At 35.4% G+C, this 10,560-nt stretch overlaps 2 long non-coding RNA genes across 2 annotated transcripts; one reads left to right on the forward strand and one right to left on the reverse strand.

The window, feature by feature from the left end:
• Nucleotides 1-1,989: 1,989 nt before the first annotated feature.
• Nucleotides 1,990-7,157, reverse strand: LOC145615004 (uncharacterized). The gene is made up of 3 exons (XR_014107198.1): nucleotides 6,335-7,157; nucleotides 4,967-5,050; nucleotides 1,990-2,411 (listed from the first exon to the last, which is right to left on the reverse strand). It is a non-coding gene; the product is annotated as an uncharacterized LOC145615004 (long non-coding RNA).
• LOC145615003 (uncharacterized) lies at nucleotides 2,289-8,588 on the forward strand. Its single transcript, XR_014107197.1, has 3 exons — nucleotides 2,289-2,438; nucleotides 2,555-2,755; nucleotides 8,449-8,588. It is a non-coding gene; the product is annotated as an uncharacterized LOC145615003 (long non-coding RNA).
• The last annotated feature ends 1,972 nt before the right edge of the window (nucleotides 8,589-10,560 follow it).

The raw sequence follows: 10,560 nt of genomic DNA on the forward strand, positions 1-10,560 counted from the left end.
AGATGACACGTGTTAAGCATAAGAGCACCTGAAAAAAGAGAATAAGGGCCTCCTTACATCAGGAAGCCCAATGATCCTAGAATGCCGCAAAAACGGCGCCCCCAAGGGACACATGCCCTCAACTGATTGCGCAGCTAATCAGAGCACAACTTTCTAGGTCACTAACCCTAAAGGGGCACATATTTCTAGGTCACTAACCCTATACATACCCCAATCATTTATGATGGGAGGGGTGGAATGTGACATACCTTGAAAAGAGCACTAAAAGCTCCAACTTCTCTCTATTTTCTCTCTCTAGTATATTCCGTTTCCAATCACTAACTTCATCCTCGGAGGCAAATATTCCGGTAACAGGATATTTGTTATTTTGCAGGTGTCCGAGTCTACTTGTCAGAAGAAAGCGACTAGTATCCCGAGAGTTGACCTGAACCTCAAACTACCTCTTGAGGGGCTAGTTGTATAGGGTAGCTCCCGCTGAGCTGACCCGCTCTCCCAACACCACTTGAGAGGTGCCCACTCACGCCAGTATAGTCCAAGGACAGGGATAACCTCGTAGGGGCTCAACTTCACGGCTGACCCCAATAGGCTCCCCCTCGTAGTCAAAATCAATCTTTTAGGGGCTTAGCCTCATGGCTGACCTTAGCAGGCCCCAACCTGCAACACTGAGAATAGTACAACGATAAATAGCAAGCCAAGTACAATGGAAAAGAGGTTAGACAATCACATTTCATCATTTATCCATCATTATTAACCCAAATACCATACTAGCTTAAGCTTCGAAGGGGGGTTCCTCGAAGCCACCCCCGAGGGCGTAACCACTGTTCATTGTATTGGTAACCAACCACTAGACCTGAAACACGTATATAATTTAGAGATCTCTGTTAAGGGCTTGTGAATTCTAGGGGTGGTGGTCAGTGGTTGTGGGTGTGGGGTCAGCTTGGTTTAGAGGTGGTGGTGGGGTTAGGTTGTGATGTGGTAGTTATGGTGAATGGTGCTGGTGATTGAAGTAGGAGAAGATGGTTAAAGAATTTTTTCTTTTTACAATAAAAAAAAGTTAACATTTTCAGCCAATAGCCTATAAAAAGAAACTATTTAAAGAAAATAAGGGGTGAAGGTGAGCATGTTCCCAGATTGTGCAAAGGTCGGCTCGTTTTGAGCAGGTCGAGCAAAGGTGAGATTATTCTTTTCAATCTATACTATATATTAAAAGGTATCCCTAAAGAAGTTTAGGTGCCACGTGGTGCTCTTTTTATTTAATCCGATTTTCACTCCGTGTTTAACAATATGGTTTTTACGAGATTTAAACCCACAACCTCAAGTTTAAACTTCAACGTGTTAGCCACTAAGCTATTACCACATTACATGTCATTCAATAAAAATTAAATATTAATAAAGATTTTTATCAAGGAAATAATGCAGTAACTCGAGACCTGACACTAGTTTTTCCTATAAAAAGTTGATATACACTTTCTCTTTCCTACCTTCTCCTAATCACATATCTCTAACTATAATAATTACCCCTCAAGAAATTTAGCCTAAAGAGAATAATTCAAGTCAGTTATTGCAAATAATATATAACCGAAATAGTATAGATATACGCGTATGTATACATGAAAGAGAGATATTAATTTTGTTCCACACGCACCATTTTTCTGCATGGAAAATTGAGCAACAAATCTTGATTATTCCATTCAGGCCCATTGTCTTATTTAATCTCCTCCATAAATTCCAAGTAAAAACATAAGAGATGACCCACTTAGAATGGTATTTTGTAGGCATTGTAGAATTGTAGTTATAGGCTTATAGCACCCTATTTTCGAGCAACTCACATGACTGAAATTTGCCATTTGGACAACAACAAAAAAAAGAAAGTCGGTTGTTTGATACCGGAAAAACTACCAAACCATGGGTCACAAATGATATTGACTCGAGCAAAGCAAAAAAAAATTCACGTCATCTTACAAAAAAACAGCAGAAAATTTTCAATATTCCAGAATATATAAAGATCAAATTCGTCAATTCATAAAGTATATATGAACAAAAGGTGTTCACACATTTCACGAGAATCATATCTTACCTATTGGCTTTTCATGATATATTCAGGTCTAATCTTGACACATATACGTACAATTCTCACGCACCAATTTTGGAATGTTTGATAATGTTATTACGACGTCTTCCTACTGGGACCAAGACACACCGAACAGTACCCTGTCTACTGAATCTTATACCTTTGATTATATATACCACACCCAAGTATCATATCCCAGTAACCTCTTTAAGCTACACACTAGCTTAGTGCAAATAATACAACGATGTCCAAAGCGGTCAGCTTTTGTATCACCTTCATCATCATCCTCACCTTCATGATAAGCTTTACTGCTGCTCGACTCGGGCGTGCTGATCAAGTACTGCAAAACCAACACAGAGTGAACATGGTATTATATCAGTTTCTATCTTTCTTATTCCTAAAACCAAATTAAAGTTAATTGTACTTATGGAGGTAAAATTGTTTGAAGTCATGATATACTTATTAGTTTTGGTTGCATGACAGGACACAAGTAAAACTGAAATCAGAGACGAAATCAATTGTGAGATGCTGGAGAAAGATGAATGCTTGTTCAGGAGGTCTCTGGCGGCACACCTGGATTATATCTACACACAGGAGCAGCCACCAGAAACTCCATGATGACACATAAAGTACCATTCCTTAAAACCATAAGCAGCTAATCTGTGATAATCAGAAGAACCTTTTGTATGATAACTATCCCTTCCTCACTGTTCCTTTAGGTTAAAAAATATATTTATATGATATGGTTGCATACTTGCATATACACTCCATTAATCTGAACCTCATATGTTGAGGGTTAGCACAAATAGGAGTTGAGAAGGTATGAAATAGTGAGCTAGCAACTCAAATTCAACTATGGTTACGTTCGGTTTGAAAGACTCATGTAATTAGATTATATTTTCCATGGAACTTAATACATATTAATGTTGAAGCTAGAGACTTAAATACCCCCCTCAATTCCTACTTTTATGCCCCATTGTATGTTTATCTACATTCTATAAGAAATAATATAATTAAGTAGGATATTAGATGAGAGGGGGTTTTTTTTTTTTTTCCCTCTCAGGTTTTCCCTTGGAAGGGTTTTTCCTAGCCTCCATTGCTAGATTTTTTCAATTTTTTTGAAGGTTTTTCTTCTCTCCTCTCCTTTTTCTCTCCATCTCTATCATCTCTTCTCCTCTTGGTATCTTTGTAGGGGCCTCCACTGGTGTTCTTACCGGTGGTAATCCCCAAAAACCTTAAAATTGCTTTCAATAAATAGATCTCATTGAGATGATGATTTTTCTCTCGAGTTTATTTTCTTTTTATGTTTCTATGGCGAGAGTTGAAGATCTAGGGTTTCATAATCTCTACAAGAATGCGGAAGACCACATGAGTATTTTCACTCAAACGACTACGCATCAGTGAATTTCAAGCCGAATCAGTGCAAACTCACAGATTGTATTGCTTCAGATGAAGTTTTTTATAAAGGCAATTGTCAATTAAATCTACGATGTATTTAGTTTTAAGGTGTGTACTTGTGTTGGAATTTTTAACTTCTTAGGAATTATATGTAAGTGTCGTTTGACTATATTTTATTAATGAAATCCCTTTTTCATCTAAAAATAAATAAATAAATAAATAAATAAAAAGTGGGATATTAGATTCATTACAAATATGAATTTTTTATAATCTTTGCATGTATAAAATCGGAGGTTTATACTAGTTTTTAAAAATAAATGTTGAAGACCGTGAAAATCAATTATGTTTGGTTCAATAAAATCATTCAAAATTAAATTTAAATTTCATGGAGCATACTCCCTCCGTTCATATTTAATCCTATCACTTCGATCAATGCAATTTTAAGCAAACCTTTACTAGCTTATTACATTTACATCTTTCCAAACACACTCTGTTACTTTATTTGTCTTTTTTCTTACATCTTTTATACTTTCTTATTACATTAATCTTAATTTTACAGCTACTTACATTTTTCAACATTTTCTTAAATAACATCTACAATTATCATATAGAATATAAAAGAAGGGAGGGAGTATATTTTAAATAGAAAGGGCTACCAACTTCATATTCAAGAATATAGAGAAAAGAGAAAAATAAAAGGGGGGGGGGGGGGGGGGGAGAGGGGAAGGGAGGGGAATGTGGCATTCTTTCTTTGATATATTTGGGAATGTACTATTCAACCAAAATAAACAATATTCATACATTTACAAACCTAACAAAAAAAAGATCCTAGAAACAAAATACACTTAAAACCAAGCAGATTACACAACGAAAAGTTGAAACTCCTGAAAGTGCCTATGGCAATTTTGTTAAAATATGCTTCAAAAGAGTCCGTCAATGACTGATTTCACTTAGTCACAAGAATATCTCCTAATAAAGTCTAGTAGTAGTAAATTAGTTGTGTTTAGTAGTACATTAGTCTTCCTTTTTCTTGTTGGATTGCTTAGTCAAATTATTACCTCCGTTTCAAATAATTTGCAACAATTTGACATAAATGTGAGTAGAAAATGTCTGATCGATGCAAATAATTTGAAATGGAGGTAGTTGATTTTAATCATAGGAACTGGGGGCACTAAGAGTGGCAGCATGTAGTAAGCCATGTACTTAGTAGCACTACTCCACTTTAGTAGCTTAGTTGCTTTACTTTAGGAACTTTGGTGAAACTTGTAGCCTATTTAAAAGCACTTTCCATTAGTTCATTTCAATGAGAGGCAGCACTAGTATCTTTCCAACGCTTATTTCCTTTTATGCTATGATTCTTATTACAACAATATGCACAAGTGGCACAATGATGAAAGGGAAATGTACAAGCACTTAATGAGTTCATGCAATGTGTAATAACAATGAAAGTTAGAATACTAAATGATGCATCACTGGAAGAGAAATGAAGACAATTACCGAATAACGCACACAACAGCAACAGTCCAACAGACAAGATACCTCTTCATCCCACATTTAGCTTCCCACGTATTATTTTCAAATCTGGAAAAAAATTTAACCATTAGAAATTCTTATTATGCATTGACTAAAATTACTAGAAGGTAATAATCACATATTAAAAAGAACCTAACAAGATCTCACTTGATAATATGTACAAATAATTCATGGTCGTAGGTATATGAACTTTGAGGCTTTGAGCTTGTAAATACAAGTGATAAGTTAGATGTGGTAAGGAGGGAATAGCTTACAAACTCGACTCCAATACTTAAGGCTTTTAGAGAGGAGTTTATCAGCCTCCTTTTTTTTCTTTTTTTTTTTTTTTTCCCATACAGTCCCTCATGAGAAGAGACAAAGACAAAAATCAGCCTCTATGACAAATTTTAAGTCAAAAACTAATGTTAATGGACTATTTTGGATCAATCGTACTATATCCGTTTTATTATAATCATCACACCAATTTTTGCACAGATTTGTATGAAATAAGTTGTTGTGGGCTAATCTGTTATATTTAATCGAAAGTAGATGTGACTAGGATATTGGAGAAATCTTTTTATTTTTTTATTTATATTTAATTGAATGAGAGAGGTTATGGGACTTTACTTTTGATGGTAGAAAAAGAGAACAAAACATTAGTAGACACACATAGAGGAAGTATGTCCATCAAATTGGGATGACTAAAAGGAAAGTGGCGATTAAAATGGGAAAAAGATTAAGTGTCACGATTAAAAACACACAAATTTAATTATACCATGGTCCCTATACATCCCTATATTCTTTTCGCTTTTTTCATTATAAGTTATCCTTTAACTTTGCTTATTTAATCCACTGTTCTAATCTAGTACCCAAATTACTTTTAGTCCTTTCCTAAAAGGACTACCATAAATTTCAAGAATGTAGATATTTTCATTATTTAGGTAACCGGTTATAAATATGTAGTTCTCAACAGAAGATTACATTTTCCACCCAATAAAAAAAAGAGGTACAGGTCCTTTTTTTTTTTTTTTTTTATGGTTTACCCTAAAAAATAACACAAACCCATTAAAAAGATTATTTTCAATTTTCAAACACTTGATGCACCCTGCACCAAGAAGTAAAAAGGTAGCTTTTTGACATACTTGATACAAGCCAAGTTAAAATCAGAGATGACTATTACCACAACAGGAGCAACAAACTAAAGACCATCGAATTTCATCACAAGATTAACCTTTTCATAAGCTCTAGATGATAGGGCTAAGATTTCATTTTATATCATCATTCAAAATAAAGTATACTTGCAAAGGCAGCAGAGTAATGTCAAAGCATACAGTTTAAGAAAGTTTGTAATACCTTGATTAGTTTACTCGTACACATCTCTGGATGCACCTTGCAAGCAGTTGCTTAGCTTGACAGCCCTCTTCCACAATGATGTCAACTAGTCAATTGAATGCATCCACCAACTTCCAATCAAAGACATCTTCACAGGAACACATCATATTATCTATGCAAGAAACACCATCTTACCACAAACACCATCAAAGATGGGCCTAACGAGTACAACTACTTTACCATAAGCATCTTCCAAAGTCAACTAGCGGCAATCCATGAGTGTGCAAACTCCTAATTCTAAGGAAGTAGCACATTCACACACACACACACAAATCACCTATTATTACAAGAACGAATATCTTGTCTTGAACGATTTTTTTTTTTTTTTTTCACATAGAAGACTAGGAAAAGAGCATGAAATAAAAGATCACGGATACGTGCAAATCAATCATAAACCTAATCAACAAACAAGATTGTGACCAAATCGCTAGCGATCAACCAATGTTCTCAAATAATAATTGCATTCATCCTCGAAGCATTCAACATCATTCTAAATTAATCTTATTCTATGCAACCAAATCAAGTATAAAAGAGTCAAGTTAGAACAGTCTCACCAAACAAGCACCAAATTACAATTCCATCATAGATTACCATTCTTTACCACATCGGCTCCAATGGAATATCTTGCTTTGCACCTTGCACAAAAGGCTAGAAGACAACACACTCCAAACACAAGGGTTAGGATAAACAAAAGGAATAGAAACCATTACATACAACGTTCAACAAATATTTTGATCAAAAGAGAGAGAAGAGCAATCAAACATCATCAAGTTTGCAACGGGACCCAATTGACAAAGGACACCCCCAAACCCCCCCTAATTTGCTATGCTTTTAGATGAAAACAATGAAAGAACGCCCTCCACCCCCACCCCCCCCCCCCCAAAAGGCGAAACCGTCCTCGGTGAACGAAGGACTATTAAAGGGAGTAATAAGACTTTTTTTTTTTCAGTGACTATTTTATTTTCTAGGTTTAGATTTTTGTTTTTTATGAGCTCATTACAACTCTTATGTCCCTTTTGCTTTATTTTAAACCTAGTTATTGTGAAGTTGTATGGTCACGAAAGTATGTGTGGATACTTTGTTTGGATAGTTGAAAAGGTGTTGGTTGAAATAGAAGTAGAGTTATATTTGTGAAGTAGATCGCCCTTGTGCTTCACAATTAGTGTCTAACACCAATTTTCCAAATTTTGCCACACCTTTACCCCCTAGCTTACATTATAACCTTTTAAAGACCCTAAAACCTAGATTAGTTGAGTCACTAATTGATGAAGGGGGCTAGATTTCAAATATATGGAGAGAGCATAAGATATCCTGTTTTTGTTATATTAACTTTGAGAAATGGTGGACTTGGATCTGGTTAAGAGAACTTGGTATGAATGGTTGGGATGCAGGGGGAGTGGAGCTTGTTAGAGTTCTCTATGCTTACCATAGTTTATCCTTCAATCAACCCTTGCATCCGCTTGTGTGCTCACTCTATTTTACTTATAAAGTTTGTTATCTATCCATGCTTGTCCTTTTTACTTCTTGGTTATGATTTGTGGGTTTTTTTTTCATCTTCTTTTCCCCTTGTTTTTGGTTTGTCTTGAACATGTTTCGTAAGAGTTGTGGGTAAAACTCTTTGAAAACCCTTATGAGAGCATACTTGTCCTCTAGAGCGTTCTATGGGATTTAAGTCACTTGTTGTTTATACTAAAAATAATTGTGATTCTTACGAAAGTAAGTGAGTATACATTTTTGTCACTTGCCTTCATTTGATTTTTTTTTTCGTTTGTCGAGGGCAACAAAGGAGTAAGTTGGGGGGTGTATAATAACTAATAGGTGGTTTTTAGGCCACATTTATTACTCATTAACCCCATAATTTAGTCCTTTATCTCGTTAATCTCTTTAGTCTATTCACTTTGTAGTACTTAACTTAGAATTGCATGATTTAAGATAATTTATGCTCATTTTCCCTCCTATTTACTTTTGTAGTACTTAGGTTAGAATTGCATGATTTATGATGATTTATGCTCGTTTTCCCTCTCATCCTGATCCCTTCCCTATTGCTCACGAGTTTGTATGATTCCTTATTTTAGGATGCTTCGGAACATCATTGTCATGATCGAGGAACATCACAGTAGAGGAGAAAACGCTATGATCTATGAGCATTTGGCTCTCCAAGTGCTCGAATAGAAGGCCTAGAACGGGTGCGGTCATTCCGAAAGATTGCAAGGGAGCGCCACTCTAGTGATGTATTTTGGATCAGCATGAGCAACATTCTAAGGAGCGATCGTTCTACTATTTGAAGCGATCGCACCTATGGGTATTAATCAATTGATCTTAAGCTCTTTTGAGCTGATTTTGGGGGATTACGGGGAGTATATAGCTATATATCATGTAATTACGGCTTTTTATCAAATTTTAGACTAAAATTAGCTTAATTATTAGAGAGAGAAAGTAGATAGAGAGCAAATTTCCATTGTTGAACCTTCAAAATCTTAAGCATTTCAATCCAAGTTCTTCATTTGTTTGGTAATTTCTTCTTCTCTAATTTTAATATTTGTGTTTAGTAACTTTAGTTTTGTTCGCTTGTAAATCTTAATCATTTTTGGTAATCATGATTAGCCTTGTTGAGATTGTGATTAATTTCTCCATGTTCCACATGCCTTCTCTTCCTATTCTAGTCTTTTTAGCTAGGGTAAGGACATGAAGGCAATGGTGATGAACTTGTTTGATTGATTGTAGCAAATTTGTGATTTTGTGAATGTGGGTGAGGGCCATAGTTGCTTAAGGTCTTTCTAGCTAACTGATCCTTTAATACAATAAGGACTTTGATTAATTACACGAAGTGATTTGATTGACAATAGTAATTCATCCATGTTTAGACCAGGTTGATTGTACGAGAGTAAATTAGTCTAATTGGTTGTATTTTAATGTTTGTTTTGCACGGAGTCCATGATCATTTATGCGAGATTAATTATTTGAGTTTACTACTATTTCCCAAATTCCCCCTCCCTTAGTGTTTTTACCACTTGATAATTATTCTCGTTCTAATTAGTTATCTCATATATGTTTTATGTTTGTTTGATTAGTATTCTTAACAAGTCTTAATACGTTCCTTGACTCTTTATAATTCGAATTGACTATGCATTATGCTTGCTTCCATTTGGAGACATGACCATACTAGCCATTGTATTAGGGGTAGTTAGTAATCCGATAGGGTTGTATAATTAAAAACTTAATCTAGGGCTATCGGAGGACAGCTTTATGCGGTCACACATGAAGTAACGCATCCACTCTAAAACAGAGTAAGGGCATTTCCAACTTTGCAGATTTTGTTGGATAGATTTCAAATTTTGAATTTGTAGATAGAGAACAATGTAAAAACTTTATTAATTAATTTCCATGCTTTACGAGTACATCATAGAGACTATATATAAGCTTAATATTGACAAACTAAATCTCGAAAGTAGGACCCTCTAATAAACCCACTACCCACTAACCCACCACTAGACTACTTCACTAAGTAAAACAGTCAACTTCTTTTATTAAGCCAAGCACACCTCCACTAACCACTCCATAGCTATCACACGTTCCTAAATGATAGGACTTAATTTTGAATAAGTCACTTAACCCTCCCCCTTATCACACACTCAACTATTGTACTTCATCATAAACATCAAACATGCCATCCAAATTGTCGTAGATGCACGACACTTTATTTTTTGACATTGGACTTCCATCTTGCCATGGACTTGCATTTAATTAAATAAACCTTCAATTGACTTGGACACTACTAAAAACATTCGACACGCACACTTCACCACAAACTCTTGACAAACAAGAACAAACGATTAAAAGAGCTTGCTTTCCTCTCCTTCAACACTTTAAGCAAAACTGCTTTGCTTTTTCTCTTCTTGTCACGCTGCTTATCCCAACACCTATCTTCTTTGTGACCATACCTTTTGCAATAGTAGCATTGAATGCTACTCATGGCTTGACGTTGTCCTTCGAATCAACCACGACCATCTCCATCACGATCACAACCACGACTACCCATACCGCGACCACAACCACGACCATTATCATAATGCCAATCATCCGACATCCCTTAACTTGAAAGGCTTTCTCCTCAACGTTTTCATTCGTAGACTTATCCATTCTTTCCTCATGAGCCATCAAAGAACTCATCAAATTTATAAGTTGAT

The sequence above is a fragment of the Chenopodium album genome, chromosome 25 (assembly GCF_948465745.1).
Source record: "Chenopodium album chromosome 25, dcCheAlbu1.1, whole genome shotgun sequence".
NCBI lineage: Eukaryota > Viridiplantae > Streptophyta > Magnoliopsida > Caryophyllales > Amaranthaceae > Chenopodium > Chenopodium album.